Here is a 26,207-nt window from a genome sequence, read left to right on the forward strand (position 1 = left end):
TCAATCACTATGCTAAATCCTGAGGACAATACATTTAATAAGACTTGCCCCATTCAATGAGAATTTTACAATCTATTGGAGAGGAAAAACACACACATAATTGAAATCCATTTACAAATGCCCTAGTTTAAACCTCATTGTCTTTCACCTGGAAAGCTGCTATAATGTAATGACTGCTTCTTTCTGCCTCTAGTCTCCTCCCACCAACTATTTAATCTCTTTTCTATATGACTGCCAGAATGATGTATATAATGCAAATCTCATTTTGTTACTCTAGATGTAAAGACCTCTGGTGGCTCTCCATTATGTACAGAATACAGTTCTAGCCCCCGCCCCCAGCCCGGGAGTCTGCTTGAGATTCTTTCTCTCACTCTCCCGCTGCCCCTCCCCCTCCTCTCTCTCTAAAAATATATAAATCTTAAAGAAAAGAAAAGAAAAAGAAACATTGACAAACTAAAGGGCCTTCTTTTGCCTTTTTACAACACACTATGGCGATCTCCATCTTACACCTTTCATAATATCTCTGGTTACATTTGTCATGGTATGAAACTTTGCATGCAATTCTTACAGAGAATAAGCTAAGTTAGACTGAGACAAAATGGAGTCACAGTGGCTAATGTCAACTCCCATATTAGTCTTTTGTTAAGGTCTGATGCAGGACTTCGACATGAGCTGTGTGATCAGCAGGTAAGTAAAACCTGTTTGGAAAGTCCGTGGAGACTTTGGTGAGACTGAATGGACTAAGCTGATAGGGCAAAGACTCTCGGGTGTAAGCGTACACCCTGCTAAGCAGACCCCTTAAAAGAAGGGGCTGTCTGGTGGAGGCCCCAAGGCTGATCCACCACCCACACTGCACCTGTAGAGATGCTGGTCCAGACGGATGCTGCCAGACGCTCTGCCTGCGTCCAGGCGACCCGACTGCAATCGAGGCCAACCCTCATCGCACTACCCACCCGGGACTCGGGACCGGTGCCTCCCTGCTGGTGACACCACCTTTCCGGATCCTCTGCGGAGCGGTTTGTTAATTCCCTCTTCTCATGGTCTTATGTGGTTAACTTGCGTGATAACGTTGTGCAACAAACCGAGTAATTTGTGATTTTAATATTGGCGCCACGTGGTTGCATGAAACGCTTTTCAATCCCGTGATTGTTACCTGGCATTGGCATGCGTCCAGCTTCAAGACTGCCGGCGAAAGTATAAAATCCCTGTGGTGACTATGGTCCTTTCCCACCCTTTCTAGTATATCTTCCTGTCTTGCAGACTTTAGGTACCTTTTGGGATTCAAATTAAATTCTACCACGCTTTACATTACACTTTTGTGAAATTTGAAGGCAAATGAAGTAGAATCTGTTATTTTATGCTTCTTTGGCTACTTACTCCTGGCAAGAAAGGAGCTGCTATGCAGTAGTGTCCAGTCCTTATCTTTGCAAGGGTTGAAAGATAGTTTGGCAGAGACAGAAGCCAGACTTTACATTCCTGTGTCCAGGTACCAGCTCCATGGGACTGAGATGCAGTTACAGCAGGATTGCAGAGGCTTCCTAATCCCAGATTCTTGATCCCTGGATCATAGCCACAGCTAAGTGTGTGTGAACCCATTCCTCACTTCCCTGATCTTGGCAGAATTACTAGCTACCTGGCAGATCAATTCTGCACTTTTCTAGGACACGTTTCAGGAGATCCAGCCTAGCGTCCATTCCTCCATCCTTTCCAATGACTTCGTAAGTGCCCCAAATCCCTATATTAAATTTCTTTTTTCTTTTCTTTCTTTCTTTCTTTTTTTTTTTTTTTTTTTTTTGCATAGACTACTTAGAATTGTTTCCATTGCCTATACTGTGCCTGCCAGAGATTTTATACCAGAACTGGTTCCAGACAACATAGTCTCAAGAAAGGGCATCTTGGATGGTTATCTGGCTACATTAAATTTAAAAGCAGTGAAAATGAGAGTACAACTGCAGAGTGGGTGATGGTGGCCCAAAGAAGACAGAGGAAGTCAGTAACCGAAGTTATTTGGAAGGAAATGCCTACTGACCATAAGGGCCATTGTTCCCCGGAGTGCCACCTGTCCGGTACCCCCTCCTACGAGCAAAGACTGTCATTTTGGCATCTTCCAGCTGCAGCCCCAGACACAGAGCCTGGCATGTGGTCACAGAGCATGGAACTGAAATGAGCAACACATTCTGCCCGGGTTCTCTTAAGCATCTCCATGAATGAACTCATATTTCACTTTGATATTGGAGTATTTCAGACAAAAGAGATAGCATTTCAGAGGAATTAAGGCTCAAAAACACAAAGCATGCTTGGGAAATAGCAAGTAGTTCAGTGTAACCATATCAGCAGGCCTTTGAAAGATGTGGTGAGAGATAATGTTGGAAACAAAATTCTGAAGGACATAGTGTGTCATACTCAATCCACTACTATCTTTAACTATTTTCATTATTTTTCCCAGAAATTTCTCCCAGTATTTCCTAACCAAATTTTATAAATCTCCTGCTCTGTTATTGCCAATCCCGTACCAGGAATAAAACTGTAATAATGTTATTAGACCAGTATTATCCATTTCAGAACACTATTTTTCTCCTATTGTCATTATGTTTCAATAAATATAAACCAAAAGAAAATTGAAAATGATAGTGTTCTCCTAAAATAAATCCCATTTAGCTATCATTTATAATTTATTTTTCTTAGGTAAAATACTTATATCTATTTTTACTCTTGTCCTTTTGAATTATTAAATCAGAAATGACCGCTTCCTTCTATGACTTTGATCTTTTCTCACATGTACCTTCAATGTGATTATTTTAAAACTCAGATAGGGAATTAACTTTCACACATTTTCTTTTACTTGTTAATCATAAGATCCAGCATTTCTACAAACTAAAAGATTGATCTCAATTTAAATAAAATTATTTTTCACAAAGTAAGGTGATTATTTTACAAAAGATCTAGGATTCATATTCTTTTTCTACAAACAAAGATGCAACAAAGCAAGTGAAGTGTCCTAAGTTTCTAGTTTTGCCATAAGTAAAATACTAGTCGTGGTAGAAAACGAAACAGGTCTTCATCATTACTGCATCAAATCAATACCAACCCCAAAATAAATCTATCTTTTGGAATCTTTTTAAATGATAATATTCACTCTTTAAGTACAGGGCTGATGAAATTTTAATGTGCACTCCCCATGGAACTGCTTTCTTGCCACTTCCCTCATTCATTCATTCATTCATTCAATAAATATCTATTGAGTGCCTCGTGTGCACTTGGAAGCACCAGCAAACAAAACAGACAAAGATTCTCGCCCTGTGAGCTAACATTCTAATGTGAGGAGACAGAAAATACATAAAACACATTATAAAATAAATTGCTACTGATTATCTTAACAACTGGCTGGAATTAAGTGACAGTTTAATGAAAAGTACCTTAGTACTTAGAGGTTAAACTATGATATCTCCTTCATTTGGACATATAATTGCCCTGGCTGCTAAAGTATAAATGCAACATATAAATGATTTTTGTAGGAATGAGCAAAAGTAACAGAAAGAAACAGAATGAGTCAGAACTAGCAGGAATCTAGTAAATTTTATGCCTCATCAACAGTAGCCATCTTTATCAGACACTGTATCTTAGCCACTTTACATGCATTTCATTATTTAATAAAACATTTTTACAAATACAAATAAGTCCAATAACTATACCCAATTATAGGAAAGGAAACCAAGGAATGGAGGAGGTTTCCATATTTCAGAATTTAAGAAGTAGTTTGGAAGGGACTAGAACTCAGGCTATCTAATCCTAAAGGTGCTGGATTTAACTGTGGGTAGAATGCTGTAATATATCCATTAAAAAAAAAAAAACAACAATAACGGTGCTTATCATAAAGAAACACTGAGAGCTTTGGAAGCATAAAAAAAGTGAAATAACTACTGCACATTTAAATGCTATTTAGGAGAGAGAAAGCCTTAGACAAGGAAATTGAAGTTCCATTCATATGACCATTCTAATGTGTGGATGGTGCTTCAGGCTACTTGGATGTGATGAGAAATATTTGATTCATCTAATTAACTCTCCTTGCTCTAATTTGTTTATCAATCAACTTTCTGTTTATTATTTGGGGTTCCAAGTTTAACACCCAGAAGGAAGATACTGGCCATGTCAACGTGAGTTTTACGATGCATATGACATATATAGTTCTTTTGCATATGATAAATTTGATTCTAGTTTTATTCATCTGTCTCATGAGCTTAGCTCAAAACTAATAGTGTTTCATGAGCTTTTTGATGTACAAAGCTCTATGCTAAATATCTTATATGCCCTAAACATTCTTTGCCACAAGTATTTACTGAATGAATTTATCCTCACCATTGCTGGATAAATCGACTTCCATACTTAAACTTTGCAAAAACCCTACAAGTTAAGAACTATTATATAATCATTTTGTAGATTAAAAAAAAAATGAGGCTTAAAGGAACCAGTTAATTAGCCCCTGGACATTTAGGGCTGGAACTTATAGTCAGGTCTGCCTGAGTCCAGAACCAAAACTATAGATTTTCAAACTGCAATACTCTGACTGACCATCAGTATGATCATGACTATCTGAGAAGTATCTTTTATTGAGGGAGCCATGAATTCCCCTGAAGTGCTCACTGTGCCTTGCCTATTATGAAACCGTCAAATAGTGTCACGAAGCACCAAATTCTTTTCATTAAAAGTACAGTACATGACAAGCACTAGTGCTTGAGACAAAACATATAGGATTATTGGAAAAATCAATTTCTTAAACAGCATTATTGTTGTTAAGTAAAAACAATGAGGAAAGTTGAGGAGGGCAATAACTATAGAATAGGTGCTAAGGAAAACTGCTGATATAAAGAGTATGAGGGATGCCTGGGTGGTGCAGTCAGTTAAGCTCAGGTCATGATCTCAGGGTCCTGGGATCGAGCCCCTCATGGGCTCCTTGCTCAGTGGGGAGCCTGCTTCTCCCTCTGCCTGCCGCTCCCCCTGCTTGTGCTCTCTCTCTGACAAATAAATAAAATCTTAAAAAAAAGAGTATGAATTAATTCTTCACATATCTATGGTAAAAATATGAAACAGAAATACTTGATCACTTTTTCTTCTCTAATCCCTGAAAAATCATAATAAAAAGGAACGTTTTAATTTTCTTTTACTTCACTTAATCATTAGATTATTCCTGAGGGACGGAATAGACCATCTGTGTGAGCCACACCAATGGATGTTGTTTCTCAACTAAAGTAGATTGTGCCTGAATGTCAATCCGAAGCTGCTTTATTCACAGAAAACAGAAAACATTGATTTCATTGTTGAAAATAACTGTGAGGGGCGCCTGGGTGGCTCAGTCGTTAAGCGTCTGCCTTCGGCTCAGGTCATGATCCCAGGGTCCTGGGATCGAGCCCCCTCACATCGGGCTCCCTGCTTGGCAGAAGCCTGCTTCTCCCTCTCCCACTCCCCCTGCTTGTGTTCTCTCTCTCGCTGTGTCTCTCTCTGTCAAATAAATAAATAAAATCTTAAAAAAAAGAAAAAGAAAATAACTGTGAGAGGTGTGAGCATCATTAAGTCATAGCTACTGAGTCTAATTGCAAAATACTGTTTCAGGGGTCCAACAAGTCCACACTTGTTCTCAAAGAGAAAGAGGTTCACACATGTTTTGAGTTGAAGCCTGTCTCCATGACACCTATTTCTGGCAAACACCCATCAGTGATTTCAGTTGGCTTGATAAAGAAGCGTACCTCAATATGTTGAATAGACTAACTTATTATTTTAGGGTCAAAACAGTCTCATAAGCACTTTTTAAAACTGTTTTTGTTTTTTTTTTTTTTAAGTTGAGGACTTTCATGAATTTTAATTTAGGTAAACAAATATCAGAAATCATTAAAGGGCCAATTAGTGATATAAAGACTCACTGAAAACTGTCTTGATTTTCTTTACTTCCTAGATTTTTTTCCAGAACTAAATGACATCAACAACTGAGTAACAAGTCTATTTGTCTCTATCTTCTAAACTGAAACACATATTAAAGTTTTTATTACGATACACCATCAGCACCTTAGCATTTGATGCAGATCAAATGCTGCAAAGAGCATTCAGTGAGAATTCTCTAGATTCTGGGTCTATCATCAGAATTATCCATTAGAATCTCAAAGAACTTCCTGACATACTCAATAACCTTTCAGTGCTTGCTCAATTTTCACAAAATAGAAGTGAAGTGTTAGGAATTTAAGAAAAGAAACCAACTAGTGGCAGGGGCTTATATGTCTAAAACTCCATAATACCAAACAAAATTGAAGTATATTATTAATCTACCATATCATCACTATCATAAGAAGCTATCACAGTTGTTACAAATATTGATAATTCTACATTTTTACTTTATTACATGTATATTTAAATAAATTCTTATTTTTTTAGGATTTTATTTACTTATTTGAGTGAGAGAGAGAACACGAGTGGGGAGGAAGGGCAGAGGGGGAGGGAGAAGCAGACTCCCTGCTGAGCAGGGACCCTGACATGGGGCTCCATCCCAGGACCCTAAGATCATGATTTGAACCAAAGGCAGACACTAAACCAACTGAGCCACCCAGGTGTCCCAAATAAATTCTTATTTTTAAATTTACTTTGAATCAGTGGTTTTTATGTGTGTAAAGCTCACTAAATAGTCTATTGATGATGGCAAAGAAAAATCATCCTATACCATATTCTAAGTCATTCATTGAATGTTTCCTTTTATTGCCCTAATTAAAACTTAGGACGTTCACTTCATAATATTGCTATTCCTGTAGTACTGTGATGGAGACTATTTTTTTCAATCCCATATATCTCAACATCTGGTATCCCCCAATGTCATTTCCCAAAACTTATGCTTCCTCTTCAAACCTCATATTTGAATTTATGCCAATAAACTTTACCATCTACTAACTCTCATGTTGTTACCTTTCTGGGTACATGTTCTCATGTACTGATGACTTTGGCATTTAACTTTCCCTCTCTGATTCTTAATACCATTTTGGCAAATTCAAGCTCCACTGATCCATTCAATATCATGATCACTCATAATCTTAATTTTCTCACTTCTACTTTCTTCCTCCACTCCATTTCAGCCTCTCACTCCTGTGGTCATATTATTGACCTTTCTGTCACCCATAGCTGTACCCTTCTAAAAACCTTGGCTTTAAATGGCTCATTCTCGATACCATCCTCTGTCTGAACAGTTTACCCACTGGGGTACTCTCATTCAAGCCATTGTGTGATCTTGATTAGATTTCCAATCCATTAGCCCTACAATGTTTTGCCTTTTTGTTGTAAGTTTTTTTTTCTTCTTTTTTTCTTATCTAGCTTATATTCCATTATTAATCATTATTATCATCTCTTACTAACACCTTAGCCCTTTCACACATCCCAAACTCTCTCACTGTTAGTTATCTAGCAAAACCTCACTTTGGTTTCTGACATTCCCAATACCTGTCAAAATTAATTGAATTTTCACAACATAAAAGTAAAATGTAAGGAAAGAAACCAACTGGTAGTAAAACCTGATGTATGGCTCAATCACTCCAATATGAAATAGAATTAAAACATTTTATTATTCTACAATGTCATTTCTATTATGGATAAGAAACTATCACAACTGTTACAAATATAATCTAACTGGGGATATACACACACACATACACACACATGCATACAACCCTTCTGACTGGGCTCCCCTTAAATTCATGGTCACAAAGTTCAAATCATCAATTAATATTTGTATTTTCTCTATTCTACTTTTTAAAACTAGTATTTCACATCCTTTGTCCCATCCTTCTTATGTCTACCTAACTTTTATTCCCAGGTGATAACTTTGCTTCACAGTTGTATCAGAACAAGTTCTCAGTTACAAAACTTCACAGAAAAAATATAATCCATAACACAAGAGCTCTCTCATCATTTTCTGGCTACTGAAAGTTATTTGTATATCCACATCTATAGCATGGCTTTCCATCTCACTCATAGTAAAAACCAAAGTCTGGAGTGCCTGTGTGGCTCAGTCGGTTGAGCTTTGGACTCTTGATTTCAGCTCAGCTCATGATTTCAGGGTCCTGGGATTGAGCCCCACACCACTCCCACCTCCTCCCCACCCACCCTCTGTGCTCAGCAGGGAGTCCACTGGAGAGTCTCTCTCTCCCTCTGCCCCTCCCCCAGCTCACACACACATTCTCTCTAAAATAAGTAAATAAATCTTAAAAAAAAAAGTCAAAGTCATAACAATGGCCTACAAGAATATGTATGACCTGGCTTCACCCTCTGAATTCTTCATAGTCCCTCCACTTGGAATGTCCTCTCAGATTTCTGTTTGGTTTACATCCTCAAATTAACTGTAGTAGTGAGAAGTTCGTGACCAACCTTATAAAATAACAACCATCCTAAGGCATGTCATATCTACCTTACCCTGCTCAATTTTTCTGCATAGCACTTACCACTATTGATAATTATTTGTTTGCTATCCTTGTCTGTTCGCCTCCTCTTTTTGTCTGTTTGTTTAGTACTGTATTCCTAGGGCCTGGAAAAATAAATGAGATACTGTACTGACTATTACTGGATCTACTGGGAGTAACCAACAGGTCAAGCTTCTGAAACTGCATAACTTTAGGGACATATTTATTACCAAGTTCAAGAACACCACTGAGAAGATCCTTGAAAAACAGGCAGTTAGCTATTCTGTCTGTTTCAGTGGTTGCTATAAGCATCTTGCTTTTCCAAACTTTCACAAATCTCCCTTTAAATGTTATCACTTCTTTGGGTAAAAGACCAAGTTTTAAAGACTTTATTTAAGGATAAATGCTTTTAAACAGTGACTGACTGCTTTGCTAGAATTTAGATTCATGTTATACATTTATTTCCCTGCCAGGTATTAGTTTCTAAAGAGCTCAGAATAAAACTAGGATCAATAGATATTGTAGCAAAATAAAAGAGATATTTTTAAAAGGCATATTCTTTTACCAGATAGTTCATTGGTTTCACTGTGCTTGACAGATTTAAGAAAAGAACTCACTGGCAGATCAACAAAACATTTCAGATGGAAAAAATTTACCACTTACCTAAAATATATTCAGTAAACAAAATGATTTTGTTAAATACCTCGATGTACTCTGTTTACTAGTTATATTCTGACTCATAAATGAATGTTTCTGAAAATTTATGTTGTCAATGGCATACCATTTTGGTGGAAATTTTCATTTTGCAAAGCACTTTACCATACTTTGCTAAAACTTACATTTAGGATGAGCACTAAAACTAATGTTTGCTCAAAATAAATTTTGCTTTCTATTTTTTGTATTACTTTCCTGTAACTGCTGTCACAAATTACCACAAACTTAGTGACTTAAAACAACAGAAATTTATTCTCTCACATTCTGTAGGTCAGAAGCCTGGAATCGATACCACTGGGACAAAACCAGGGTGTCAACAGGGACCTTGTTCCCTCTGGGGGCTGTGGGGGACAGTCCCTTCCTTGCCCCTTGCAGGGTCTGGTAGCTGCCAGCATTCCCTGATGCATTGTTCTGATGAATAAGGTTCTTATGTCAATATGCAAATCATTGCTCTGTTCCAAAGGCATATATGGAGTCTACAGATTTTTCAATACCACTCTAAATTATTTTTCAGACTGTATAATATTTGGAAAGAGTTTGGGATGTGTATAACTTTAATATAAATTTTGCTGTTACTACTATCCATTTGAATAAAGTAAAATGTTGGTGATTCAATGTCTTTTTTTTTTTTTTTTTTGCAGTTTTTCACTGATGCTTAGAAGCAACTGCCAGATTTGTTTTTATGATAGCCATAAAAACACAACGCTTAGATCTCCTGTTATAGGGAAAACAATTCACTGATGACCTCAGCTACTGCCTCTGTGGATCCCACACTGTTTGTATTGATCCACACTCTCCAGGTACTGTTCCCAGGCGATGACTGAGCAGGATAGGGGTATTAACGCTGATCCATTCCTGCCAAACAGGGAACTGCTCAACTACTTTGGCCCCTCATTGGTCTGGTTGAACTTTGCTGGGAACTTGTTATGGACTAAATTGTGCACCCTCAGTATTCATATGTTGAAGTCCTAACCTCCAGGACCGCAAAATGTGACTGTATTTGGACATATGGCCTTGAAAGAGATAATTAAGGTAAAATTAGGTCATGTGGAGTCCTAATTCAATATCACTGGAGTCCTTATAGGAAGAGGAAGTTAGGATACAAACATGAAGACACAGGAAAAAGACGGCCATCAGGGCGCCTTTGTGGCTCAGTCGGTTAAGTATCTGATTTTTGATTTTTGGCTCAGGTCATGATCTCAGGGTCTTGAGATTAAGCCCCATGTCAAGCTTCATGTTGGGCATAAAACCTGCTTAAGATTCTCTCTCTCTCTCTCTCTCCCTGCCTTTGTCCCCCTCTTCCCCCACCCAAAGGAAAAAAAAAAAAAAAAAAAGACAGCCATCTACAAGCCAAGGAAAGAAGCTTAAAAGAAACCAACTCTGCTGACACCTCAATCTTAGATTTCTAGCCTCCAGAACTGTTAAGAAAGAACTTCCTACTGTTTAAGCCACTTGGCCTATGGTACTGTGTTATGGCAGCCCTGGAAAACTAATACAGAACTACACTGCAGTTCAGTACTCTTCTTAATCCTCCTTCGGTCTCCTCTTCCCCTGGTATCAGACCTGAATCGTGGTCTGAATTCTGCCCCCACAGCTCCTACTCCCTCTCATTTTATCCTCCACAGATTTCCCCCCAAGTGTATCTTTTGCAGGTATAATTCTGTTTTGGCTTCTGTTCCTCACTGAAATCAAACTAACACAATTTACTATATAAAATACGGTAAAGCGCTATTTCTAGTTCATGTAACAGAGACATTAACTTTACATTATCATTGTTCAAGAGTTCTTTTCATAACTCCAGTTAAGGGGTGCCTGGGTGGCTCAGTCAGTTAAGCGTCTGCCTTGTGTTCAGGACACGATCCTAGGGTCCTGGGATCCAGCCCGCACCGGGCTCCCTGCTCAGTGTGGGGCCTGCTTCTCCTTCTCCCTGCATCACACTCATGCTTTCTCTCGTGTGCGCTCTCTCTCTCGAATAAATAAATAAATAAAATCTTTAAAAAAATAACTCCCGTTAAATTTTCATCTCTATTTCTTCTAAAAGTTTATGACAAAAATTATTCCTTATAAATCTGATTAAAAACATTGTTCAGGGCATTAATTTATTTTGGAAACTTTTTTTCTTTCAAAAGTCAAAGAAAAAAAACCCAAGAAACTATTTCTACTGTAAACCGACATATATTGACTGGCATTTTATAACTCCTATGCTAGTCATCTTTAAAATAACTGAATCAGATGACATTGGATAGCAACGAAAACGTACCTATTCAAGAAACAATTAAAAACCCTAAACACTCCACCACAAAACTACTACAACTGATAAATGAATTCAGTAAAGTCACAGGACATAAAATCAATGTACAGAAATCTATTGCATTCCTATACACCAACAATGAAGAAGCAGAATGTGAAATTAAGAAAACATTCCAATTTACAATTGCACCAAAAGCAATAAAATATCTAGGACTAAAATTAACCAAAGAGGTGTAAGCCATGTACTCTGAAAACTATAAAACATTGATAAAAGAAATTCAAGACAATGCAAGGAAGGGAAAGACATTTCATGCTCATGGGTTGGAAGAACAAATACTGTTAAAATGTCTATACTACCCCAAAGCTATCTACACATTTAATGTCATCCCTATCAAAATATCAATGGAATTTTTTATAGAACTAGAACAAACAATTCTAAAATTTGTATGGAACCACAAAGCTGTCAAATAGTCAAAGCAATCTTGAAAAAGAAAAACAAAATTGGAGGTATCACAATTCCAGATTTCAAGTTAAATTACAAAGCAGTAGTAATTACAACAGTATGGTATTGGTATAAAAATAGACACGTAGATCAATGGAATAGAACAGAAAGTGCAGAAATAAACCCACAATTACATGGTCAATTAATCTTCAACAAAGGAGGCATGAATATACTACAATGGGAAAAAGTCTCTTCAGCAAATAGTGTTGGGAAAACTGAATGGCCACATGCAAAAGAATGAAAATGGATCACTTGCTTACACCATACACAAAAATAAACTCAGAATAGCTTAAAGACCTAAATGTGAGACCTGAAACCATAAAAATCCTTGAAGAGAACACAGAGTAATCTCTCTGACATCCACCATAGCAACATTTTTCTAGATGTGTCTTTTAAGGCAAAAGAAATAAAAACAAAATAAAAAAAATAAACTATTGGGACTACATCAAAGTAAAAAGCTTCTGCACAGCAAAGGAAACAATCAACAAAACTAAAAAACAACCTACTGAATGGGAGAAGATATTTGTAAATGACACATCTGATAAAGGGTTAGTATTCAAAATATATAAAAAACTGATACTACTCATTACCCAAAAAACAAATAATCCAGTTAAAAAATGGGCAGAAGAGATGAATAGACATTTCTCCAAAGAAGACACGATGGTCAACAGACACATGAAAAGATGCTCAACATCACTCACCATCAGGGAACTGCAAATCTAAACTACAATGAGATATCACCTCGTGCACTGTAGGTAAGAATGCAAACTGGTACAGCCACTACGGAAACCAGTATAGAGTTTCCTCAAAAATGTTAAAAATAGAACTACCCTATGATCCAGTAATCATGCTACTAAGTATTTACCCCCCAAAAATACAAAAACACTTATTCAAAGGGATACATGCACCCCTATGTTTATTGAAGCATTTTTTACAATAGCCCAACTATGGAAGCAACCCAAGTGTCCATCCATAGATGAATGGATAAAGATATGTGGGGGGTGTGTGTGTGTGTGTGTGTGTGTGTGTGTGTGTGTGATGGAATATTATTCAGCCATAAAAAAGAATGAAATCTTGCCATTTGCAATGACATGTGTGGATCTATAGGGTATAATGCTAAGTGAAATAAGTCAGTTCAGAGAAGGAGGACAAATACTTTATGATTTCACACATATATGGAATTTAAGAAACAAAACAAATGAGCAAAGGGAAAAAGAGAGAGAGAAAAACCAAGAAACAGACTCATGACTATAGAGAACAAACTCACAGTTACCAAAGAGAAGTTGGGTTTGGGAAGATGGGGGAAGTTGGGGATGGTGATTAAAAAATACATTTACCATGATGAAATATAAAATAAAATATAAAAAATAAAATAAAATAAAATAATAAAATAAAAAGAAGTAAAACAATAAAATAAAATAATACAATAAAATTACTTCCTCAAAAAAAAAAAGAAACAATTAAATTGAGCACATTCATTTTCAAGGCTTTAGCTAATGAAACAAAAAAAAAAGAACTAAATACATATATATATCTGCACATCTGTGCCCAGAAAACTGCCTGATGGATAACAAGGTAACTATCCAAATACAAGATTAATAAGTAGCCTGTCAATTATTAAAATCAAAATACTTATAAAATGGTTAACATTTTACTGCATTATTATTTACAGAAAATTACTAATGATTTTCAATGTTACAATTTCAAGTAGCAGATGTTGAGTTTGCTAGATTTTTTTATTAACCCCTAAAACAATTTCTAAAAGGAATATAAAAATTTTATTACATTCCATTACCAGATGTTCAGGGAGATGACATTTTTAAAAATTCATTTTAATTGATTTTTTTCACTATAATATGTTGTAAAATGAGTGGGAAGTGAGTTAGAAACCGAAACTACAGTATTTCTTTACACAAAAAAATATTTATTGTAAAACAATTCGATGTAAAGTTTTCAGTGATGAGTGCTACATAGGAAATATAATAGGAACTAAATCAGTGAACTGAAAAAACATGGAAAACATTTTTATCATTACAAATTTTTGAACACCACCTAAAATATTTGCCAGTGTTGTGTTACTAATAGAAAAATTCACTGAAAAAGATCAGGCTTATAAATATTCTCTTTCCAAAATATCTATGCTAGAACAAATTAGAAATTTTGGAATATACCCTAACTTTCCAACTCTGGATATTCCATATGATCACAGAATTTTATTCTTTGAATGAGATTATGACTTTATTAGTACATTTTCAGATTTTTGTTTTACTGCAAAAGGTGTCAAAAAAAATTAAAGTGGACATACCTTCCCCCACATTCACATCCAATATTTATCAAACAAGAAGTTTCTTTCTGCCATCAAATCTCCACACTTACTGCAACCATATTCACTAGCTTGTCTCCCACGGAGACCCAAGGGACAGGTGCACCACTTATTTAAATGCTCTTCTCTCATCTATTTTAAGTCCTTTACCCCCAAAAAATTATTAGCTAATTTTTTTCAACTACTTCCTTTTTGTTCCTATCTATTGACTATTTTCTAACATTTTAAAATGTTCAAGTATCTTTCATTAGAAAAAAAATTATTCTCCCAAATCCTTTCCAAAACGAGCTCTCTCTTCTCTTCACAATGCTCCAAACTGTTGTCTCTATTAGGAATCATGAAACTTTTCTGTAAAGAGCCAGTATGTAAATATTTTAGGTTTTGTGAACTATATGGTTTCTGTTTCAACTACTCTTTGCCGTTGTAGGTTGAAGAGTCATAGATAATACATAACAAAGCGAGTGTGGTTGTGTTCCAATGAAACTTTATTAGTGGACACTGATATTTGAATTTTTTTTAATTTTATTTTATTATGTTATGTTAATCACCATACATTACATCATTAGTTTTTGATGTAGTGTTCCATGATTCATTGTTTGCGTATAACACCCAGTGCTCCATGCAGAACGTGCCCTCTTTAATACCCATCACCAGGCTAACCCATCCCCCACGCCCCTCCCCTCTAGAACCCTCAGTTTGAATTTAATGTAATTTCCACATGTCAAAGATATTCTTTTCTTTCCTTTTTTTTTTCAAGCTTTAAATAAATGTTCTTTCTATGCACCAAATTCCTCAAGCCAAAACTCTATGAGCCAACTCTCTCTCACAACTCTTCCCACTATCAATCAGCAAGTCGGTGTCAAGCGTCAGGACTTCCTGAATCCATCTACTTTCCAAGCCCCTACAAGCATCCTAGCCAAAATCATCATTGTCTTTTACTTCCAAGTGCTCTCTTTGCCCCATAATCCAATCTCCACTAAGCAGAGTGTTTTCTTAAAACAAATTCAATTGCATCATTTCTTGACTTAAAACTCTCCAATAGATACTTATCACATTTAGAATAAAATCAACATTCTTTACATTGGCTTACAAAGGGCCAGGTGATCTGGTCCCTGCTTACCTCTGAATTATTTTAGCTCATCTACCATCATATCATTGCCTTCTGCCACCATTCTGGTTTTCTTTCTATTTTCTTGCTTCCACCTTAAAGTAGTTCAGCTAGCTTTTCCTTCTCTCTTGAACTCTTTCTCCTGATCTTAATATGACTAGCTCCAGCTAATAGCTTAATTATCATTTCTTCCTTAGGATCTGTACTGGCCCAAACCTACAAATCTAATATAGCTAACTCATACAATGCACAGCATTTATAACTACCAGATATGCTTCTTGTTTATACATTAAGTTGTTTCCCAGCATGTAGGCCAGTTTCAGGTCTGATTATATAGTTTACCATCCAAACTGGAATAATTTGTGAATATAAGAGGGAGCTATTAATAGTTACACTAGAACAAGCTTGAAACAGGGCTGTCCCAAGCAAAGACAATATTGATTCGACAAGGGCTGGTGGTCTGGCAGCAAATATTTTGAATAAATAAACTCTCTGCCTATTTTCCTTAAGAAACTGCATATTCTGATACAGATGAACTTAAGTTATTCTGATTGTAATACATAGTGAAGTTTCATTTTATGGAAAATAAGCATAATGGGTGTTCTTATGTTCACAACCATAATCTTTTTACAGCACTAATCATTACATTATAAAGAAAACTAGAAACAAGATTAAAGAAATTCTCCTTAATGACCAACTCTTTGTCTTATAAAGAGAAAGTAGGCTTTGAAATTGAGATTTTTGACATGAAGAAATTAGTTTCATTATAAGTAAATAATATTTTAATAACAACATTTATGTGACATAGCTTAAGAATGATATACAAAAGTTTTAAATGTTTAAATTTACCTTATTATACTAAACTTCCAATTACCAATAGATATATTTCAACTGCTTTCTTTGATATACAATTTAAGTGGTCTTTAGTAAAAATTCAGTAAGACAGTACAAATTGATCACAAAAAAATTCACTCTCTTGCTTGCAGTCATTTTTCCTTTGTCTTCCGTATTCCGCCGTTATATCTTGTTTAAAAATGATATAAAAACTTTGATTCAAAACTAACCTTATAAATTATTAATAAAACAGAAAAAACTGAAAAAGCAACCCAGGGAATTTGTTTTTCCTGGTCTGTTCCTTGAATAAGCCTGATGCTGCTTGATTGTAAAATTTTTCTATGCCTCTCAGTCACCTGTATATTCATACATTTTTACTCATTACATTTGTTTCACTGTCGTAGTTATTAAAATTTTAAAACTCGATGGCAATAGCCAAGCTCTATAATTCATGAAATCGAGTTCTTTTTCCTCTTTCTACTAAAAGAGTGACTTAAAAAAATACAATTTTATATTATTTTTCATTGTTAATGTCTAATTATAACATGAAGTCATATTTATATAATATGGAACAATAGAGAATACATTCTAGAAAAATATTTAACAATACTCCTAAAACAAACAAAATCTTTTTTTTAATTTTATTTTATTATGTTATGTTAATCCCATACATTACATCATTAGTTTTTGATGTAGTGTTCCATGATTCATTGTTTGCGTATAACACCCAGTGCTCCATGCAATACGTGCCCTCTTTAATACCCATCACCAGGCTAACCCATCCCCCCACTCCCCTCCCCTCTAGAACCCTCAGTTTGTTTCTCAGAGTCCATAGTCTCTCATGGTTTGTTTCCCCCTCCGATTTCCCCCCCTTCATTTTTCCCTTCCTACTATCTTTTTTTTTTTTTTTTAACATATATTATTGTTTCAGAGGTACAGGTCTGTGATTCATCAGTCTTACACAATTCACAGCTCACCATGGCACATACCCTCTCCAGTGTCCATCACCCAGCCACCCCATCCCTCCCACCCCCCACCACTCCAGCAACCCTCAGTTTGTTTCCTGAGATTAAGAATTCCTCATATCAATGAGATCATATGATACATGTCTTTCTCTGATTGACTTATTTTGCTTAGCATAATACCCTCTAGTTCCATCCACATCATTGCAAATGGCAAGATTTCATTTTTTAGTGGCTGCATAATATTCCATTGTGTATACATATACCACATCTTCTTTATCCAACAAACAAAATCTTTTTTAATGCTAACAGTCTGAGTCCTTCAAAAAAATGGAGTATGAGTCATGTGGTCTTCGTGTCATTACTTTACTAGGGAGTCCCACCTAAGGAAAAAGCAGTGGGGAGTAAGATAGTAGATGAGGGAGGGATGCATCATGTAATTGGAGGACTAACTGACTCTTCCTTCCTGTGGGATCATCACCCTAAAATATCATAAATTTTAGGCATCTTCAATAATACTAAGAAGGAGAATAGAATGTATCCAGTAGTTTCCAGATCTTTCTGGTCAGAGGTGTGCCTCATGGGCATTTAGTTCTTTGCATGCTGGCCTTAACAGCACCAATAGGCAAACCCTAGTGGGAGGGGGTAGGCTCAGAGTCACCAGAAAATGTGCTGTTCAACTACAGATGCTAAGATTTGGTTGAAGCTCACACGATAGTGGTCATCACAGCCACAATTGGAATGGGAGACAGGTAAAACCAAGAGGTAACATGATTTTTCCCTTAACATTTTTAGTGTATTCAGCATTTTATTTTGAAAAATAAATTTTGAAAACAGTGACTAACCAAAGGTGCTTGATTTATCTTTCCTTTTGTACAGCTCCTCATAGCTCTTTTCTGTCTGCTAGATGGGAATGCTGCCTGATTCATGAATTATTGAATAAAGCCAATGAGATCTTTAAAATTTATTCAGCTGAATTTTGTTTTTTAACATTATGAAACTATAAATTAAGTAAGAGTATACTATTGACACGGGAACTGAACAAAGTATAGAAACAGATTCAAGTATATGTGATATTATTTTATATGATAAAGGATTTTTTTCAGATGCAGGCTTAAGATAGATTATTAAATTAATCATGTGTTGCCACTAGCTAATCTTTCTAAGAAAAAACTGAGCCTTTAACTTACATCAAAATTAATTTCACATGAACTAAAGATTTACAAGTAGGGGAAAAAGAAAGTACAAAAGTACTGGAGAAAAAATAGAATAAATATATGTGATATTGTAACATAAGAAACCTTCCAGGTGCCTGGGTGGCTCAGATGGTTAAGCGTCTGCCTTCGGCTCAAGTCATGATCCCAGGGTCCTGGGATTGAGCCCCACATCTGGCTCCTTGCTCAGTGGGGAGCCTCCTTCTCCTTCTGCTTGCTGCTCTCCTGCTTGTGCTTTCTCTCTTTTCTGCTTTTTGTCTCTCTCTGACAAGTACATAAATAAAATCTTTAAATATATATATATAGATATAAATAAATCAAACACAAGATGTAAAATGGATAATGGGCCATCACCAAGTAGGGCATCCTTTACAATGCAAAGTAGTTTAACATGTAAATAGCAATCAATATAATTCTCTATATCAATTGGAAAAAAAGACAAAATGTTATGATCATTTTCATAAGTGAGGAGAAAGCATTTAACAAAATGCAATTGCCATTTATGATTAAATCTCTCAGCAAACTAGGATTAGAAGGGAATTCAGTAACTTAATAAGGACATATGTGAAAAATCTAGAGCCAACATCATATTTAACCGTAAAAAATTGCCACTTTCCCCTAAAGAAAGGAAAAAAGCACAATGCCTGCATTCACCACTTCCAATCAATATTGTACTGAACAGCCAAACACTAGTGCAATAAGATAAGCAAAAAAAGCCAAAGTTTTACAGATTAAAGAGGAAGAATTAAAACTGTCTGTATTTTTAAGTTACATAATTATTGAATATATGAAATCTTAATGAATCAACAAAATTATTTTGAGAATTAATAAGTGAATTTAGCAAGTTAGCAATATATAAATCTAATCTACAAAAATCAATGCATCTCTATATATTAGAAAATATTTGAAAAGCCAAATTTGAAAGTTTACATTTATATTAACCTTAAAATACAGACAAGAATAAAATTCTTAGGAATCAATAAATATAGGAAAAGATGTGTAAAATCATTTCCCCAAAAATTCCAGACAACAATGAGATTGAAAGACTCGGTATTATTAAAATGTCATTTTTCACTAACTTGATTTATAGAATCAGTGCAATATCAACTAAAATGTCAATAGATTTTCTATAGAAATTGAGAAGGCACTTAAAAATTTATATGGAAATGCAAGTAATCTAGAATGACCAAAGCAATTTTAAAAGAGAACAAAGCTGAAAGGAATCACAATACCAGATTTCCAGACTAACTAGAAAGCTACAAAAATTAAGACACTGTCATATCAGTATAAAAGCAGAATATATACCAGTGAAACAGAAGAGATTTTCAAGAAATAAAACTAGTGATTGTGTGTAGATTTTTTATGGCAGGTTGTTTGATTTTTTACTTTAAAAATCAATTGAATGTGGAAAGAGACATTTTCAATAAATGGTGTTGGACACTGGATATTCGTATTTAAAAAATGGACATCAATCCTTATTTTACCCATAGATAAAAATTAAATCAAAAGTATTATAAGTCTAAATGTAATAGCTAAAAGTATTTTATTTCTAAAATAAAACATAGAAAATATTTTTACTTAAGGTAGGCAATGTTTCTTTAGATAAGACAGAAAATATAGACCATAAAATACTAATAAATTTGACTTTATTAATATTAAAAACTTTTCCTTTAAAGACAGTATTAAGAAAATTAAAATGCAAGCCACTAGATGGGAGAAATATTCTTCTAACTTTTATCTGGTAAATGACTCATACTCAGAATATATAAAGAACTCTTATGTTCAATAATAATTTTTTTAAATGGTGAAAAATGGCATACAGATTTATAAAATCATTTCACACACACATGCATTTTGTAAGAAAAAGATAAACAATTGTCCAGTAAGAATATAATGACTCATTAAAGGACATTGAGTTTCAAATTTGGCAGTTTTATCTATCCCCCTTTTAAAATGCACACACGTACACACCCCTATGCATTAGTGTTTACTGACCATGTACATGTTGCCTATCTATTATAGGCTAATATACACTCTTATATTAGAATCACTGAAATTAAAGAAAAAAGACTGACAATAACAAGTGTTGGTGAGGATATGGAATAAATGGAACTGCTATTTAATATCTCACTTTGGTACATCCCACTGCTGGTAGGAATTAATAATGATATGACTGATGAATCACAGAACTGTACCTCTGAAACAAATAATACATTATATGTTAAAAAAAAAAAAAAGATAGTAGGAAGGAAAAAATGAAGGGAGGGAAATCGGAGGGGGGGACGAACTATGAGAGACTATGGACTCTGAGAAACAAATTGAGGGTTCTAGAGGGGAGAGGGGTGGGGGGGTGGGTTAGCCTGGTGATGGGTATTTTTTTTTTTTCAAAGATTTTATTTATTTATTTGAGAGCAAGAGAGAGAGAATGAGAGAGGGAACACAAGAGGGGATAGGGTCAGAGGGAGAAGCAGACTCCCTGCTGAGCAGGGAGCCCGATGCGGGACTCGATCCCGGGACTCCAGGATCATGACCTGAGCCGAAGGCAGTCGCTTAACCAACTGAGCCACCCAGGCGCCCCTGGTGATGGGTATTAAAGAGGGCACGTACTGCATGGAGCACTGGGTGTTATACACAAACAATGAATCATGGAACACTACATCAAAAACTAATGATGTAATGTATGGTGATTAACATAACATAATAAAATAAAATTTTTAAAAAAGACGAAGTCAGAAAAAAAAAATAATGATATGACTGTTTGGGGAAACTATTTGGCAATTTCTTAAAAAGCTAGACATACACCATTCTTATACCCAGCCATTCTACTCCAAGTGTTTATCCAAAAGAAATGAAAATATATTTCTGAAGAAATGTTTTTAATAACATTGAATGGAATATTCCTAATACCAAAAGAACAGATTATTTATATCAGTATGGATTCATACAGCATGGACAAATCTTAATGCTGATCGAAGGAACTCAGGCAGGCATGAAAAAATACATATAACATGATTTCATTTTAGAAAATTACAGGAAGTACAATACAATTTACAGTTACAAAAAGCAATTCAGCAATTTCTCTGCTCCTGTCTGGACCCAGGAGCAGAGAAAGGGATAGATGCAATGGGGCTTGAGGAATGTTTTGAAGGTGATGGCAATGTTCTCTACCTTTTTGAGGAAATGCTTTCTCAAGTGTATACTACTCTAAAAAGTCATTAAATGGTTAACTTTAGTGGATGCAACCTGTTGTATGCAAATTTTATAACAGTAAAGTTGATTAAATAAAAGATGCATACTATAAAGCCTAAAAGGTTGAAAAATCATAGCATTAAGAATATAGATGAAGGTGCTTAGAAGTCCCCAAATAACTTAATGTTTTGATAAATTGAATAGAACAAAACATTATGTGCTTTCAGTTGGTAAAAGAACTTAAAATGCCCTTGTTTGCTGTCTTATCACAAAGGCTTTATGATCACACACTGATATAATAAGCCAAAGACCACCAAAATACTCTGCCTCACTTTAATAGAAGTTTTTTTTTTTTCAATCACATAAACTGGAACAATATAATACAATGAACAAATTTTGTGATTCATTTTTTATTAAGAGAGAGGAATTGGCTGAAATATAAAGGGTAGAAACTGTTGTGCAAGAGATGTCTCAGAAATGAATTTTTTAAAGCATAGAATCTACCCCCAGAAAGAGACAAAAACAAAAAATGTAAATAAATAAAAAATCAAATTCTGTAATACACCACTAAAACACTTTATATTGTAATGTTATAGTCAATATATTTTTACAGTACCTGTAAATTATACAGAATATAAATCTCTGAAACAATAGAATGTTACATTAGAAGACTTTAAAAATTTCACAACATATAAAACCATATCCCAGAGAGAAATTTGCTCATTATTTCATTTTTGCAAAAAGTATTTTTTTCTGCCTTTATCTCTATATTCTTTCCTTTACCATGTATCATTTATTGCTGATATTTGAAAAGTCTGCCCTATGAACAGGCTCAACATTAGCAAGAAGTCACTATTGTCTCCTTGCTCTGGAGGTTGGTGATCTATTTTTGGGTTCTAAACCCCTGCTACTTTCTAAGCCATTCAATTGTCAAAGAAATAATTCTTTGTTCCACTTTGAGATAGAGTACCAATGTCTGGTCATGAATCACTTAAAAGATAAAAAAATCTTCACAGGAAACAGAAAACGATAGGTTTTCTCCAATATAATAAATATATAATTTAGTAAGAACTTAGTTTTTGAAAATTTTTATCTTAGTACTGTTAAAATAAAACATATGTAGTGAAGAATTATATACTTTTTGTTAAAATATAATAGGCATATTTAACATATGTACCGACTGTATGTTATGTATGTTTATATATGATATATTTTATATATTATATTATAAACGTTTATAAGAGTTATGCCTTATATAATATAATAACAACTAAAAAAAACTGTTTTTTAAGTGACTTATTTTTAATATTTATATATGGATAATAACCTGGTTAGAAAGAAGTTGTATAGGTAATGGAGATCATGGTAGAGCAAATATTATTTTATTCCATAGAAAAAGAGCCTAACATGGACTACAGAAACAACTTGCTCAGATTGGAAGATGAATCTAGGAGGTTCTCTTTTGTAGTAGACATACCTCCACCATAGGTCTGCTAAGCTAGGAAAGGCATAAAGCACAGTAGTTGAGAGCCTCATATTTGAAATCAGACAAACCCAGCATTTACTGGCTGTGAGACCCTGAAAAAGTACTTTTACTCCCTTCAACCCCAGCTTCTTCAGCTACAGGATAGAAATAATGGTATGTATTGCACGGAATTTCTGCAAGGATTCGGTATTATCACGTATGGAAGCATTTAGTGTAGTGACTGACATATAGCAAATGCTCAATACATGAGGCCTTTTAGTCCAAAAATTACTCTCTCTAAAAAACTGCAAATTGGTTCTAATAAATACTTTTTTAAAAAATGCAAAACTCAATGTCAGAAGGAAGACCCTGAAGCAAGTAATTTTATTAATAAATTAAGAACAATTAAGTAGCATTATATAACCTGCACAAGATAAAACAATGTTTTGAAAGCAAATATATAATTATGCTCAAAATAAGGAGCCCCTTTATTTTACATTTGAATAATTTTTAAAATTTTTTGAACAACTTCATTTCAATAATTAGGAACAAAATCAACTTCAGCATATGCCCTACTTCCTAGTCTAGCTGCATGTTCAGAATGTCTTTCCATGAATTACATTTAAACAAAACTACGGTTTTTTGTTTTTGTTTCTTTAAGATTTTATTTATTTATTTGAGAGAGAGAGAGCACACTCACTCAGGGGGAGCGGCAGAAGCAGGCTCCTTGCTGAGCAGGGAGCCCAGTGCGGGGTGGGGGGTGGCAGGGCTCAATCCCAGGACCTTGGGATCATGAGCTGAGCCGGATGCAGATGCCTAACCAACTGAGCCACCCAGGCTCCCCACAAACGAAACTACAGTTTGATGCAACAATGTTTCCAAACAAATTTATGAATTCTAATCAAAGAGCTTAAACCATGATAACTAAATCTGGTCTGTTATTAATGTAGCAAAAGGTAAGTCATTTAAATACTCTGTGCATTGATGCATACAAGTTTGTAGTTAAAATAAAATAAAAATTAAAGCCAGGAAGATATGAGAAGAAAATATCTGTAAATCATAGCCTAGTATATCAAAAAAAAAAAAAAAAAAGAATGGATGGGTAGATAGGTGATAGATAGATCAAACAAACTGGAATGAGAAATTCTTGGAAAAATCTCCTTCATGGGGTTGAGAACCAGAAAACCCATGTCATGACTCTCATGGGAAGCTGAAATGATTAGTAGAATGTGATTATTATCTGTTCATAATAAACAAGTTATCCCAGGATCAACACATGACCCTTCCCAGAGAAAGGTGGACTGCATATTCTGAGGGTAGAAAACGTTTTTTTAATTTTTTTTAAAGATTTTATTTATTTATTTGACAGAGAGAGAAAATACAAGTAGGCAGAGTAGCAGGCAGAGAGAGAGAAGCACGCTCCCCACTGAGCAGGGAGCCACCCAGGCGCCCCTGAAGGTAGAAAACTTTAAATGCCCACAAATTCCCTGGTAAAGAAAGTCCTTTTTGATAGGAAACAATGCATGTTCCTTTTTACATACCTGTAATATAATAGGGATAAAGTATTTCAGGGAACAACATTATAAACATAAGAACAAAACATAATAACATAAACAGTATTTTTATTTGAAAATAAAAGATCACATGAACTCCCATTTCACCTTTTACAATTACAAAAATAGATTTAATACATCTCACTTCCTCCCCCATCACAGCATTTGCTAAGCAATCATCAAATGACAATAACACCAGTTGGGGAGAACTTGAGAAAATGCCTGAAGAATTCCATCTCCAGGAAAGGAGTGAGAAAATGGAAGTTATATTTGGCTAGCTCTTAGCATTATAATTAAAACAGGATAAATGAAGATAATCTGAACACCCATGTCTCATTAAATCTTTTAATTACTACTTCATTGTCATCAAAAGAATCAAAGTATGTGTCTTATATAGAGTGTAGGGATTCTCAAATTCGATAGATCTAGTATCCCTTAATTCAAAGAGAAAAAGACTAACAACTTCATTTTAAAATGAGAAGAGATATAAACAAGCAATTTACAAAAGACGCGAACGGCCAATAAACACCGAAAGAGGCTCAGTCTTAAATCTACTCAAGGAAATTCAAATTAACATAGCTATAGTATACAATATTTGCCAGTCAACCTAGCAGAAATGGCTAGAATTAATTATTGATAACTTCAAAGATATTTAAGGACATGGACTAATGGGCATTCTCTTAGAGCAAAGGTATAATTGGTTAAAGCCTTTTAGGAAAACATTTTATCAGTATCTATCAAAATGTTAAGTCAGATATATCAAAATTTTGACCCAGTAATTTCATTTTTAAAAACTATGTGCAGATAGGTGTTAAATGTGGCTTTTCTAAGAGATAAAACAGAAAAAAATAAAATTGGCCTACTCATCCATTATATAAATGCAGTGACCAATCAGGAATGTGTTGGACTCATTTAGCAAAAATTACTTGCAACTAGTCTGCAAGCAGGGACATTGAAAAAAATTCAGAGTCGGAATGAGACTAGAAAAGTAATTTTTAAAATATAGTCAAAGATGTATGTGTGGGAGCAAGGGGTATTTGAGAATGTCTCTACCTTCTGCTCAGTTTTGCTGTGAACCTAAAATGGCTCTAAAAAATAAAGTCTAATATAAATTAATTTTAATATAGTAAAGACAGTTTCTTACTCCAGAAAAATAAATCCCTACCCCTTACAGTTAATACTATCAATAGTTGTATAACCCTGTGAATAATTTCTGGAAAATCTTTCATCTGAGAAAATGATGTATTTATTTCACCATCTCTGAAAAGTCTCCTTTCCTCTGCCATGAACAAAATATCATTATCTCTGAGCTATATTTTGGCAATTTTCCTTAAATTATAGCATAGGATATTCTATTACACAATTATATGGGCCCTATTTACATTGCAATTGCCCTCTATGGGTATCACTCACGTAAGATACATATGCACAGCAGTCTCCTGGGTTTACGTCTGATGTGAGACTGCTCAATGATGCTAGATCCTACTGGCTAAATTGATTAAAAGGAGATATCAGGGGAAAGAAAAAAATAATGGAATGCTAGGTAAAAACAAAAACAAAACAGACTTCTTTGCATAAAGCCACATTATCTTTATGGATAACATCAGGGAAGGATAAGCTTAGTGGTATGTCCTCTTATCCGCAGCTCTGGGTGATTCGCATTTATT

The sequence above is a fragment of the Halichoerus grypus genome, chromosome 5 (assembly GCF_964656455.1).
Source record: "Halichoerus grypus chromosome 5, mHalGry1.hap1.1, whole genome shotgun sequence".
Taxonomy (NCBI): Eukaryota; Metazoa; Chordata; class Mammalia; order Carnivora; family Phocidae; genus Halichoerus; species Halichoerus grypus.